The sequence below is a fragment of the Temnothorax nylanderi genome, unplaced genomic scaffold (assembly GCF_030848795.1).
Source record: "Temnothorax nylanderi isolate EJ_2023f unplaced genomic scaffold, tnyl_v1.0 TNYL_tig0007_pilon, whole genome shotgun sequence".
Lineage (NCBI taxonomy): Eukaryota > Metazoa > Arthropoda > Insecta > Hymenoptera > Formicidae > Temnothorax > Temnothorax nylanderi.
In genome coordinates this window covers 325538-341517 of record NW_027249069.1, presented here as the reverse complement: position 1 = coordinate 341517, position 15980 = coordinate 325538, and the positions used below count along the sequence as shown (strand labels likewise).

The 15980-nt window shown below is 33.3% G+C and overlaps 1 protein-coding gene across 5 annotated transcripts in view; it reads right to left on the bottom strand.

The window, feature by feature from the left end:
• The window catches only part of LOC139780221 (TWiK family of potassium channels protein 7), a 203389-nt gene that overhangs the window by 133701 nt on the left and 53708 nt on the right, over window positions 1-15980 (bottom strand). For all 5 annotated transcript variants that reach the window (XR_011720187.1, XM_071718755.1, XM_071718764.1 and 2 more), the window contains one exon: window positions 9486-9523. The gene's annotated coding sequence lies outside the window, so the exon portion shown is untranslated. The remainder of the gene's footprint in view (window positions 1-9485; window positions 9524-15980) is intronic.

The following is a 15980-nucleotide window of genomic DNA, read 5'->3' as shown; positions in this document are numbered from 1 at the left end:
AAAAGTTAGTTAAAAAGTTAAGAAAAAGTGTTTTCTATCATTATCGTTTTGGACACTCGAATACTATCTTTTCGATAAATATAAGAATGCAGATCTTTTCAGCATCTTTGTCGAACTTTAATTTCCTTACTCTGCAATTATCGCTTATCTTGACATTCCTGCATTGTTATACTTGATATAACTCTTTTGAAGAACATTCTTTACCAGAATAAAACTTAAATGCTTTACTATATACGTTATTTAGCTTTGAATTTTCTTTATAAATTTAATTTTTTGTATCATTTCGTCAAACACAAACTGTCATTAAAAAAAATGTATAATAAATATTATATCTCTAATTAGAAGTTATCGATGAGACAATAATACGCGATACACAACAGTGGGAGATAATTTTCATCATATCAAGCATAATTAGATAAATTTTAAAATAATGCAGTAATATTTTAATATTTAACACGGTTCATATAAATCTTCTTTTTATGAAAATTTAATGTGTCGTTTAATATTCAACGCTTCAGCATTTTATGGTGAAGCGTCCTTTTAATCAAACTTGCATCATTTCTTGCTTCGTGTTTTTTGATACGAGGTTTAGTTAAGGACGGATATTTTACATCGGATCGTACGGATTAATACCTCGACGTAACCTTGATAGTAATTAGAACTTCCTACGCTGTATAATCTTCCTGTAAAGGATCACGGTTTGACGCCTACTACGTACTGAACTTGAAGGGTGGATCAAATTTGCACACGTACGCAGGCACGTGCGAGGGCGGTTCGTTTGTGTGAATCACGTTTTCATACATACACGCGGCAAACGGAATTTGTACACCTGAATCCGCAGTTCGCAGGATTAAACGGTCGAGAGCCACGTACGCACGTAGTAACCAAATTTTGACAATTAAACGTCTACCGTCTATCGAGTGCGATCAAAAAGTCGAGGGCAATTATGATAAAAAAAAGTATATATGATCTCTTGTATTGGATTCTCATTTATATATGGGTATGGAATGTGCTAAAATAGAATACTGTATTTTGTGATATTCTCAGCAAAGAATTAATTATTAATTATTTTAAATTATAAACTAATAACTGTTGTAGTATCAAACTCTTTGACACACATTCAATATGTGCCAAGTTGAAATTAATATTTCTTGTACCTAACATATTTGTGCTTTTTACATTGATTTTTGTAAACACATTATTTCCAGCTATGTACATCCTGCATTTCGTAATTCAATTAGCTTTAAATATATATTAAGAAATTAAAGATATAATGTTGTCAACTAGAGTGAGTCATTGGATAGTTGGCATGCCGAAATATTTTCTAAACTGAAAAAATCGTGAAAGCTTTATCTCCAAAAATAACAGGTCTACAATTGGTGTAGAATGGTCGTGAAATAACATCCGCACAGACAAACTTGAACGTTCCTGAGGTCTATAAGTATTTAACAAAATCCTTGAAAGTATACCTTGTTAAAAGAACCAAAATGGGTTGAACGAATAGATAGAAGAGAAGCTATAAAATCTTTTGTAGAGAGAAGTTTGTAAGTCATTAGAAAGGCTATGCACTCTGTAAAATCAACAGCTTCGTAATTTGTAATTGCATAATTTCTATGAAAATACTTGTACGGATTAAATTCCTCATATCACGGCAAATCTAGATTACTGTCATTATACAATTATTGTCCATACTATACGGAACAAAAGATTTCTATAATGGCAGGGGATTTTAGGTTTAAATCCATATATCTATACATATATCCATATATCTATCATTTACATGTGCGGTGAATTTGTAAAATCATATATTAATTATCCTGATATTAATAGCATAACCGATACGTATATCATAGGTAGTAACTAATTCCCAACGATCGAAGTCACATTGCGGTGAGAATGGCCACACGATAGATAAATAAATCGCAATATAGATAACATTGGTCTAACTATAAATTGTACACACACACACACACACACACACACACATTTATATATGTAATTTTCATGCTAACTAGTTAATCGCACCTCAAGCGTGATCACATTGCGAAAATCGCACGTCTACAATTACTGTCGAATATTCTGTCAACATATCACTAAATCACAGCGTTCCTTTACCGTAAATTATTATATAAAATATATTAGCTTACATTGTCCTATACTAATTTAGAAACTTATATACCTATTAATAAAACTATGATTATTTTCTAACTTCTAATACACACAATGGCACTTTAAATAATTATCTTAATATTATTATAATATAAATTAGTGATACCTATGTATATTGTAAAAATAAATTTATACGAATAAAGTTAAATTCCCAAGTGCTAAGATGGTAAACTTAGAAACAACGTAGATACGTGCATTCGTACGTGACATTTCAATAAACAATGTTCTTATTTGTCAAACTACCAACCTAGATAAAACATTCTTTACGACATCGAGGACGTGATCGCCAAGTTCTCGACAACTCGAACGAACAAGAACTACCAACCAACGGCACGCTGTTGATTTGCAAACCGCATACAAAGTTTCACTTAGCACATCAACACGTTATGCGCTACACGCTATGCAAAACATAGTCCAACAACGTATTTTATAGAGACACGTTGGTATTGCAGAACATGTAAAATCGTTACAATGAAATTAATCATCCTTTTAAACCTAATTGAATGTCCGTGTTCTTACATTTACAAATATATTTTTATTCTATATATTTCTGTTTAAACAGTTGTAAATAAATTAATGCAATAGTGTTCTAAATCGGCACTTTTCAAACTTTTACGTAACTTATTATTACTCTAAAAAAAAAAATGTTGTCTTTAAAATGTGACGATAACAGTTTAATTTGGTTTTAGGTCGAATTAAATCCGTGCAGAATTATAAAAACGTAATTTAATAATAAAATTGTTATAATTTGATTATAAAAACGCAATGTCGAAAGCGTATATGCCGTATAAAATTATTTTATTCATACTGCGTGATCGCAAACGTGCACAAAATTGGAATCATGTTTATCGCGTCAGATATGTTAAGACAGCATATCTACACCGCGTCAAGATGGTCCGCGTCAGCTCGTAAGCTGCTAATGTGACAAAAGTCATAGCGTTTGCGTGCCAGAAAGGGGAGATGGCTATGTGGCAGATCTCGCTCGTTGATAGCGGTGACGATATCCGGAAATTGTAGGTGAAGACGAGCTGGGACGCGGACGTGACACTCTCTCGAGATGCCCTCGAGTGCTGGGGAGACAACCGCAAGTGGTCATGATGCCCCCTAGTACTTTGTTTGCGCGATTTTATCAACGCCGTTTTATCGTGACATTCCACGAAACATTGTCTTTGAAGCGCGCTCTTTTAGTTTTAGTCCTGTACGTGTGTCCAAGAATAAAGATACTCTTCGTCGTATCTATATTTGCCAACGCTTTTCGCGAACACGATGTGATGCAATTTTAAATCGCACATGTTCGTTCGCATTTGCAATAATTGTGTTGGTAATAACGATAACATTGGCAATAATGATAACGATAACCAAAAATATCTTTGGATACTTAAATAACTTTAATATGCCTGGCAGATGGGAACCCAAAGACGAAGTGTCTATATAGTGTCTGTAAAATCGTTGACTTATATTACTGAACACATCAAGGCGACTTGATCATATAACTTATCATAGATTCCGTTATGCGTATCATATTACTTCGTCGTAGACTCCCGTTATGCGTTCAAAATTTAAATACTTGGAAACTTTTGCGGCTTTAACGAGCAGCCCTCCGCAATCTGGCATAAGGGCCCATCAACGAGGCTGACGTACAGTATAGCTCGCAGCTGTAGTTACGCTAAACTTCCCAGATGATATCCACCCGTTATTATCAACCGTCCCACCGGCGAAGCTGATGTACAATAGAACGTGTTACTTTAGAGCATCCTGGACCTAGCCGCTTCTTAATAGAGCTTAACTATTTTAATGAGAGACCGTGCCAGGGATGGTTTCGGAGGTAGAATATCTACATTTTCGGCGACCCCTTCGCCCGTCCGCTTCTCCATTCCTTTATGAGAATACTCAATTTGAGGAGGCAGTTCCGCGTGGCTGCGTGGCGTCAAATTAAGACGGCACGCAAGATGGATAATACTTGATGAGGGCTTTACTAAGAAGATATATTATCACCTCGGCACAGTATCACTTTACTATATCTTATTAACCAACTAAAATAAAGGCATTCAGAAACTGACAAGAAGAACGTATAATTGATAATTAACTCGATCATACACTTTTACTAATTGTTAAATCTTTGATAAACTCTTTCACTTATCCTTCGAGATAATAATTTATATTATTATTGAAATATTATAATCGATAATTATTATAATTGATTTAGCTGTCGAAGGAAAGAAAAGAAATAAGTGTCACACGATGAGGTCAGTAAACTGTAGTATACGTTTATCGTGAGAATTGCTAAACCTAATTTCAAATATCCACTAAAGTTGATGCTCTAATACGCTATCTCTAGAGTCATAAGCATCAGCTTAATAGAGATGGCTATAGCGTGCATGTTGCATAGTGTGCATGTATTATTAGAGAGCGCGAGGGAAGGACGTCAGATGAAAATCGAATCATGCAATTAGGCCTGATTCATTTGTAGTCCCATACCGTGCGTACTAATTGCACAAACGTATCCAGCATCGATATTCGCCCTCACCTTTTATAAGGTACAAAGATTTTGCAAAGCGCCTAACAAAAAGTGATCGCTGGAAAAAAATCGCAGAATAAAATAACGAAACAACAAAGAATCGTATTCGTCCGCGTATTCAGAACTGACTCACGTAGTCCGTTTTCCGATATTCATAGGAGAGACAGATCGAATTACCGCGTTAGCGCGTTTAACTCGTCAATTGTAGATTGACGCACGTAGCATAGAAGCTATAACTCATAGTAATTGCTGAATACAGAACTAGGCGTAGTATAATTTGCGAAACTCTTATCATTATTCACGCGTGAAAACTTTCCATTCTCTCTAGCTGCTGCAATAGAAATATAATAAAACCAGACATACAAAAATTCGCAGCAAACGTTTGAAAATAATCTGAAATATTTCTAGACAATTTTTTAATAACATTTTATCAAATCTATATTTAATATTCTAACAAATTTTGAAAATATTCTATCAAATTAGCCATAAGACTATTATTATCCTTACGATAATTTTATCCAATTTTCTTTATGATATATATATATAATCAGTTTTACACTAATAAAAAAACTAAAAATTGGCTTTTTAACATATTAAACCGTGTCTCCCAAAATCTGATTTCACACACGGTTTACTTTCTGTGGCTTTGACAGTTAGTTTTAAGTAGATAACCTTTATATGTTTACAGAAACTATAGGACAACGCGAAGTCGATTATGATTTTCTAATATGATAATGATAAAATGCATTAAAAAACTTTAAAGACATTTTATTATTTATTAAAATTTTTTCCAAAATTTTATGGCTAACCATGTATTGATCATCTATTTAAAAGATCTTTAATAAAAATTTTAATTATCTTACACCCCTTTTTTTCTCTCCTTCTGTATAAGTGTACATAAATATCATAATTACGTGTTAATTTTATACATTCTATTGAGCATTTTTGCTGAATAAAGTATTTCAGTATATATTATTATTTTAGTATATTTAATCCTATATTTATTATATATTAACCACAAGTTAATATCAACCACAAGTTGTTGCAAATCCGTTATAGAGTGATTGACTCTACAATAATGTTGTAATAGGCATCGGAACTACCATTAAAATCTGTTCTGATCGTGCTGCATGACTGTTATTTCAAATATATATACAGATCAATCCATTTGGTCACGATTTTTCATGAAATATTGAATAATCTTGTAATAGTTCGAAATAACCCATTTGGGAAAAAATGCATAAAGTATTGGACTGTTATAGACGCGCAACATTCAACGAACGTAATATTACAAATTAAATTTAGTAATGTGCAAATAAAAAAGATGTATTTGAAGTAATAATTTAGAAAAAAAGATAATGCCTACAATAACATCAGAAGATATTTAAAAAAACATTAAGAGATATTTAAAAATAGATCATTATGTAAATCAATGCACAAAAATCTGAATCAATAAGTTTCTATATTCATGCTTTCGTGATAACTTCAAAATCAAATTTATGAAAAGTTAAAGTTCTAATAAATATTTATAATATTATATAATTTTCATTAATGAAGACGTTTTGTGAAAATATAAAATAATCAGAACTATACTATTTCTCATTGACTACTTATGTAGAATACATTAGTCAAATGTTTTGTGTTCAAAAATTGAAAATATAAAAAAATATAATCATTTTAAAACTCTGTTAACTGACTACAGAAACTATATTAAGCACGAAAAGAACTTTGACCATTTTAACTTTTTCATGATAAATTTTGTATCGTTCTTTTTTTTTAATTTCATTTCTCTCGTTTTAGCTCGACGATGGCGCGTAAAAGAGGACTTAAGCCAGATCAGCACTTATCAAGGCAGCGCTGCAGCGTAATGCATATTAAATGAATACCTCATCGAAACCAGCGCAGAGCACGGTACGTCGAGAGCAATGTGCACTGAATTGTTTACAATAACAATAAAAATCCGCGATATTGAATTCGTCGACTAAAACGCACCTTCCTATACCAATATTACCTTTTATGATGGCAAATGAAAAAAATATTCGATATAGCACTTTTGTACTATTTGCATACGCCAAAGCATCGATACATTCAATCAATATTTGAGATTGAAACGATATCAAATTCAGATAAATATTAATATTAACCGATAGTAAATCTAACACTTAAGGGGGAAAGAGAGACAAAATTTAAAGAGTTTATTTATTATGTATAAGGTGTTTTATTTTAAACAACCGAATATCTGGACAACTAAGCACTGCAGGCAAAAATGTTTCAGACAAAAGTTGTATAGAAATTCTGAAGAAAATTACGCAAGTTGCAATGTGCAATTACATAACTTTTTTGAAAAACAACTGTGTTTTCATTACACTAATTAATTTACCCACATTCTGCATAAAAGTATTAAGATACAGTAATTAAAACATTAACAGTTTACGAGATATTTTATATTTCATGTCAAATATGCTGAACTAAAGCATAAAATACCTATCTCATGGATTTTTTTTCATAACTCTATTCTTCAATATGGAGAATAACTAGAAAAATCATATTATGTAAAGAAAGTCATATACATAATTCCATTTTAAGAAATGATGATGATTTTCATATAACCTTAAAAAATCGATTAAAAAAAAAAGATTTTTTAATTAAATGTCCTCTTTTAAATCATACAACTTCTGTTTGAAAAAACATTTTTGCTTGCCGAGTTTATTTTTCGAAATATTCGACTAGATTAAAATAAAACACTTTGTGTATTCTACAGCTCCAAAAATATTATTAGCTATATTCATTAATTGTGTAAGATTTTATAATTTATTTTTAATAAGAAACTATTATTATTAGTATATTATATTGTTCTGTTTTATAAAATTCATAATATACCATCACATCCGCGTATCGTGAAATTTTACAAAATTAATCATATTTTTCTGTTTATTGCCAAGTTAACTGTTTGTTAATTAACAAATGTGTTTGTTTAAAAATATATACGACTAATAATATTAAAAATTAAATGTTTGCGTAACACATACAAAAGAAAATAAGAAATATCCATTTAAATGTATTTTGTACATTTTCAATTATGGAAAAGTTGTCTTTGTCACAACAGACAATAATAAAATTTTACAATTAATTCTCATAGTAATAAAATATATTGCTTTATTATTATTCGTTTTTGAGATCATACACATATATATTGTATATAATCACATATTTTCAAACGATTAAGCAAATTATACAAAACATTACTTTAATTTGTAACGTAAAAAGAAATATTGTTATACGTATGCACCAGAAATATCGTAAATTTGAAAATAAATTTTTTTCATCATGTAAATGAAGATATTGCTTGTTGAACTGTAACAATTATAAATTCTCGGGCAATTTATAAATACACATTTATAAATACAATAAATATAAATACACATATTAACGATAGCGGTTTTGATATATAAATCGTATTATAAATTGTTGAACTTCTGACCTCATATTTTTACAAATGTACAGGTCATTGCACGCAATCAACGATGTTATCAATCATGCAAAACCAAGAATAATTCATGATTATTTATTATGTTATTAGCTTCGGTATTTATAAAAAAAAAAAACAAAAAAGAATTTCTATATAAATACTTATCTTTACTGTATTAATTGCGCGTTTTCGCAGAGATAATGCTCCTTTTTTTAATGTTTCATTATTAACGTTTTAGCATTATGTTAGCATTATTTACGATTATATCTCGGCTACAGTTATATCACATAGTTTCACTCGAGTTCTTTTACTGGGGATGAAATTAAAAACTTAGACGGCTTTATGAAACTAATCTCTCCTTCTTAAGAACATACACATATATAATGTACTAAAAACTTTAATCCAATCAATCAAGCAGTTTTTGAGAGAAATATTTGGTTAATTCATAAATAAGTTCGATTTTACTTAACAAACTAAATTTTTATATTTACGAAAACTTTATAATAGTATAAGTATTCTCGAATAATACATTCTTAACTACTTGCAGCAGATAAAATAATTAGATGTGGATAATATTGGTTTCTCAGAAGAAGAGACTCAAATTATGTATAGCGTTATATGAATACGAATATATGCGCAGGCGCATATTAATATTGCAAGTGCATTTATCTCTTTGTAGCCATATATAATTCTCCATTAATAATTACATGCCACTATAACAGCTCTCCTCCTCTCTTCATCCCCTTTATTCTCTCTCTCTCTCTCTCTCTCTCTCTCTCTCCCCCTCTCTCTCTCTCTCTCTCTCACTAATATATTGATAGTACGGCCGATCAAACGCGCATCCAATCTCATTACGACACGTAATTCACAAGCGAATTACCGAAGCCTGCCAAGAGAGAAAATTCATCGCGACATTCAAATCACGAAAAAAGCGCCACACGGCAAATTGAATTACATCGCTTCATATATCTCCTGGAGGATTGCTCGACAAAAAAATCCCGCGTAAAAAAAAAATTGTACCACGCAAATCCCGAGGCATTAAAATCTCGCGGCGTGCACATCCAGAGACGTTCTGTACATATTTTGAATGTCACGCATATTACATAGATTTTTCTCATACCATTGCAAAATTTATCATGAAGAAGTTTAAAGCAGCTTTCGGATTTCCCCAATACGTCGCATCTCATATCCGAGAGATAATATTTATAATGATAATTATAACAAAATATGGATATACCGAAAGAGAACAAAATATAAGCAACGCGCAACATGTACCTTTATCAATAATAATTACACAGCCTTAATTTCAAACAATTTGCATATATTAACCTTATGAACAGATGCACAGCAATACTCGTTTCTTCCATCTGAAACAATAAAAACACGTAGTTATTAATTAATGGTTATTATTACAGCTATTCATAATAATAAATATACTCATTATAGAGTTTGCATTATCCCATCTAAACATTTATTATTTCGAATTGCTCGATATATCTAGTAATGTATTTTCAAAGCAGTTAGAGGTAGCAAAGCACTCTTACAAAAATAAATAAACGCGCGGTGAGCGATGAAAATAAACAAAATTAACATATTCATTCTGCGCCGATAATTGGCCGTCTATAGAATGAGACCATAAATTTAATTACGCGGTTAAACCGTGAAGCGCGTCGCAACGAGGCATGAAAGTGAGGAACACACTCTCGGCGCAGGCCGCAGTTTTTCCGCGCATCCTGTATGACAGGCGACGTAGCTTCGTGTCGGAATTTATGTGGAGAACATGCATCCGCCTGAATTCATCGTATAAGGGCTTACTCGTGCGATATGTCACACCAATACCAATCCGCCGCGCGGATATGTGAGTGCGTGTCGGTGAAATCGTGGGTGTGCGCGCATCGGTTTTGCATTTTTCAAGCCGATAATTTATCAATCTTGTCCACCCCGATTCCACCCCAAATCCTATTCTCTATCTGGCACGGCGCGCGGTGCGGCGCGGCGGTGGAACGGCGAGGGTGAAGAGGAAAGGCCGGTCGGTCTACGACCGGTCGTTTCTGGCAGGGAAATAATGAGCCTCTTTAAAGACCGGAAGTTTTCATTCGCGCGAGCCTGGAAAATCGATTTTTGCACTTTGTCGAACGCGCTATTCGCACCGTCATGCGTCAGAAAGCAACCGTGCGCCTAATTTTACTCCCGTGAGAGAGTGCCGGTATATTGTTGTCAAAATATTGCGGATACAGCGATAATAAGCGTAACACAATTGCCAGGAAATTTTGTAAAGTTCGTTTCATTAACCTGTCAAACTTTGTATTTTAAATGAAGATTTTAATCAAAACTCTATTTGGAGAGCTAATTGGGTTGGACGATTGAGATCTCTGTTTCTTATTGTTATGAACGTAATCTAGATTAACTAAAATTGATAAATTTAATCTTGTTTCTAATATTATATTATATAATTCATCACATATAATTCTGCCGCGCAGTCATTGGTACAGTATTCATTGGTACAGATTTCACAACCTATCGCATTCAATCGTATAAGGTACAACTCGATAAAATGCTTGCAGCTTACATGAAAGGGAAAGTACACTCTTGTAACTTTGCCCTTTAGTCTTTTTTCGTTCATTCAGCACATCGAGATAAGGGTGAAAACGAAAATTCAACGATACAAAATAGCTGACTGAATGAAGTAACTCCGCCCATTGAGAAGAAAAATACAGTAATCTATTTGAAGACGAATTTTTCAGAGGGGCAGGAGATTTATTTTCTGCTCTGATTCGACTAAAGTTAACTCTTTTTCTTGCCAACAATAGAATATAAAATAACTTCTATTATTACTAACTACAAACAAGATTTTTTAAATTAATGTATTAACCAAGATAATACAAAAATAAATATACGAAACGAACGATGTAAAAATACTGTAATATTAAAAATATAAAATATACCCAAGATCTTGTATCCGTCTTAGCTGAGCAAGCTTCCACAAATCATTATTTAACTTCGCTTTTACCTTATTCAGAAAGAAAAATGTCAAGAAGAGGACAAATACTTTTTCTGGTTAAAAGAAAAGAAACATCGGTTTTGTTAAACTCTAATCCGAAAGCGCATTTTGCATATTTCAAAATATATTCGTAATAAATTAATAAATTTTATTTAACACAATATTCACACACATGAATACATGTACGCCATAATTATTTGCATATAATATGTATTTTCAAATTATTGTCATGCACGAATAGAACCTGTCATAACTTCTGCCACATACGCGTAATGGAAAAAACTAGCCTGAATATAAGTTATGGGATTTGAGGGAACAATATTGGAAAGAGCGTAGAAAGTTATATGCTTTTTCATTTTTTAATTCAAAGTCACAGTTCTCTTTTCGTCATTTCAGAGACACGAATTCATAACTTTTTTCATATCTATAAACTTTTACGTAAATTATATAAAAATTTTTAGAAAAAAAAAGTGTTTTCTATATTTAAAACACAAATGTCAAATATAAATATCTATATCTTATTTATATGTCATTTATTTTTTTTTGCCTATTTATTTGCAAATCAATCTGTTTATATAACCGAAATCGTTTTCGTCTTCTAAATACAGGAAATATAACGCAAAGTATCGACAGTCCATACACCGGCCGCGTTATGTTCTGAATTCAATAAGGGAAATTCGCCTCGCTCGTGGAATCGAAAATTATATACATCCTCATACACGTCTCGAGAGTTTCCCAGAAATTCTCAATTGCTTTCACGAAACTTTAAAGAGGTATGCAAGTTTCAACCGTTTTTCATAGTTAGGAGATCGCGGCTGTATATGTCAGACTTTCAAGTAGCAAAGAAGCGGTTATAGTCGGACGTATACAAAACGATCGCAGTAGTGGAAGCACACATAGTCAGCCAGCACTGCGCGTTCCTTTATACGATTAACCGTTCGAGTAAGTTTTAATATTTTTATCGCAAAAATTATCTAAGAATTTTATTTTTAAAAAGCATTTTAATAAGTTCGGTTATGCTCGGGATATAATAAATAATGGTGGGATATCTCCAAAAAAATTCCCGTTAAATGATAGAAATTTGATCATGATGAAGGTAATTGTCCGTAATCTGATGAAAACGAAATAACGAAATGCGATGTACGTCAAATGAAACCAATTTAATCCGTTATAATGACCGCTCGAACTCTCACATATCAATGCATGCGCGCCGGTTCAATAGAAGAAACTTCCATCATTAGATTATTGCGGACTATTTCGTTTGGAAATTAAACTTTCAATGAACACCGATCAGTGAGTGCATGAGAATTTCTCTCCGCTGACAAAACGAGGGGAATTTTACTAATAATGACATAATCGTTATTCTGCGTCGCTAATGAATCGCTCAGCACGAAATCACCATGTCCACCGAGGCACAGAATTCATCGAAAACTTTTTCAACTTCGAACTTAATTCAAAGCGAGAGAGGTGCGATAAGAAATTTATTCAGAAGCTGATGAGGTATTTCGTGCGGATTTTTCTTCCAGCGCGCTCAACTCGAACGCCGGACAGAGAAAAATGCCCATCGAAGGAACGAACTCCGATAATTCATCCCGATGAAGAAAGCAATTAGCAAAACGCAATTAGCGCATCGTCTGCGTTCATTTATTATAATTTCCCATTCCTTTGCGCCATATACTCTCTTCAACGCGTCGACGCCGTACAAACAATCGTAACATTTATTAATTCACCGCATATAAATTGACTATTGTTCATGATAAACATCGCGGTGACAAATAAACAATTAGGTATTTATCGTTGTTTCCAAGCTTGGTCAATGGAAACATAACAAAAGGCGTGCGTTGTAATATTTAAGATGTAAATAGCGTTCGTAAATGTCAAGAATGAAAGAATCAGATTTTTATAAAATCTCTTCATAAGAATAGGAATAGAAATCTGACATTATTGAAAAGATGAGGGATTTATGATTCAAGGACGATAAAACAAAACGATGGCGGCTGAAGCGCGATTCAAAGAATGAAGCTGGAAAACTTGTAATAACGAAGGAAGACAAACTACAGCTCGGAAAGTTGCGGGAGTTCTAAAACTTCGCAGAAATAGATGCATGACCAATGTCTAGCAATGTTACTGAAACGAGACCGTTGTATTGCGCCAAGGGCCAGACAAGTTGTACGAGACAGAAGTTATTACACCCAGGAGGAGTAGGGCACATTAGGATCAAAATCACAAATCCTCGCGCACGTGACTTGCCTGCAAAACTTCCGATCATTCCGGCGGCCGAACTTGCGGCCGATAAAAATATATCATTTGCCAACGTACTTCATCGACATTTCGGCGGAAAAAGAAAGAAAGATGTACGCGCGCGACGATGAGAAACGCCCCTAACGTGACCGGGCGCGAAACAATCACTATTTCGCAATCGCGTAATTGTCGCCATATATTTTTATTCATACGCGCTCTTCCACATTCTTATATTTCCTACTATTCCAGGCAAACTGGACAATAAGTTGTTTTCACTATCACTAATAGCCTCGATCCTCGCACCTTCATCAGGCACCCTTTTATACGATGCAAATCGCTTTTTTGTCCGCGAGTTAGAGAGAGCAAAGGGGAAATTGCTCGTGACCTCCTGAAAGGATCTCGCGTCGGCGTAGGATGAAGGTGCACAATGAAGCTTGGCCCTTTGTTGCAACGACAATAATAATATTTGTCCAAGCATAATTCGGGAAATATATTCAGGACTTCATTTAAGACAGTATCGCAGCGTCGCAGAATTTTCTTTGAAGGATTCACGAGCCGTTGGAAAATTTATTCCACCTCTGCTTGTGCTTCTTATAAAACTGCGCGACGGCATTTATGCCGCTACGAAACTGTAACGCGATTTTATCGTTCTGGAAAGTTTCGCGACATTACGAGAAAAATATATCTTCCTTAAATCAGATGCGAGAAAGTCATCACTATGCACACACGAGTCGATTTCTTATTTTGATATCTCTATTTAGAATACTAGAAGAGAACGACATTTCACCCATTGACGTAATTTTAATTTAACAATAATCAAGGGAGATATAATTGTTTTATATTAAATATTTAACATTCGATCAGGCAATTAAAATTTTTTTCAATTCTGAGCATAAAACATTTCTGTTGCAAAATACACGCAGGAAAATATTTGTATTATATATTTTAAACACAAAGCTATATGCATATAGCGATGTATGTATTATACTTTACTCTTATATTTTTCTTACAAAATATCCTTTACAAGTTGCATCGGTAGAGTATATTTTTATACGAAGATAAAAAGGAAATCACAGGAGTTGATCTTCGCGTAAGCTGTAAACTAATAAATTGCTGATCATTACTCTTTGAGCCGCTATTCTAACCCGGCACGACACTGTCATTTTTCTGTTCTGCCAAGTTTTCTTGCTGTCCCCTTAAACGATATTCTCCAGGCGTTCATATCGATGTGAACATTTGTCACTGGACGCGCCATGCCTGACAAATTATCACTGTCAAACTGCACTTTAACCAGAGTCGCTGTCCACTACAGTATTATATTATTCTAAATTGCTTTTTTTGCTCATTGAAAGTATACAACACAAAGATATAAGTAACACTAAAATAGCTAGCTAATACAGCCTGAAGAACTTCGATTGATTTAAGTTTTATATACTCTCGTAGTATCGGTGTTAATTCAATTTCCGTTAAAGTGAGAGTTTCGAACATCTTGAAGAGTTTTCCGATATTAGAAGCAAGCATAAACAGCATTAGCAGCGAGTCAAAGTTAAATAATCTCCAATTACCTGAAACGAAAATATCTCAATAAAACTCATCACCGTTATAAACAATTAACGGTGTCCGATGTAAAAAAGAAAACATGCAGAAATGTTTCAGTATTTAATTATAAAGTACAATATAATTTGATTATAAACTATAACGAAAGAACTTATTTAACGGAAGAGAAAGCGAAATTGATGAGACACGAAACAAACGATAAAAAATGACAACGCTCGGTGAGAGAAACTGGCGTGGTCGTGCATCAATGAGAAAATTGAATACCCCATCGAAGCACACAACAGACACAAATTTATGGGACGTTCCACTTTTAGAAACGACAACCAGACACCAACACGCGCAATCGTTAATCGATCGCTATGATTGCACGGGGAAAAAAGAGCTATCAAGCGGCCATTATCCGCGTTTTCTATTACCAAAGCCGGTTTCCCTTTTACCTATCGTCATTTCACCCTTTTGTCTCTTCACGCGTGGCGAGAATAAAATTCTGATACTATTCATCTCAAATTAACTGCAATTAGCTATAATCGCGCATTATTATTATATAGTTCTTGCTGAAAAATATGTAAAAATAAGGTTTTATATATACAATACATATATAAAATTTCCTATCTCTCTTCTTCTAGTTTATATATACATATATATAATATTCTATACATTATACATATGTATATATGTATTCTATAAACTCCCGAAGTGAAAATCAGCCGAAAAAAGCTGCGCAAAATGATTGTGATATATATTATCATATAAAGTACATATATAAAAATAACAATAATCTTTAAAAAGCTCAGCAACGCTTATGACACGCACTAAGCTTAAAAAAAAGTAAGAAAGATAATGCCATCCCTGGCATAAGATTTTCCGAGTCTTGTCGGCAAAAATTAGGGATGAGAAGCTACTAGCATAAGTACCATCTGGTCTTGACGTCTCATCAATGCACAGTAAGTGAGAAGGGGATGGGTAGAAGGGCTTAACATTAGGTCTACTCCGGCTCTGTTAGCAACGGTGATGCTAGAAGGAGG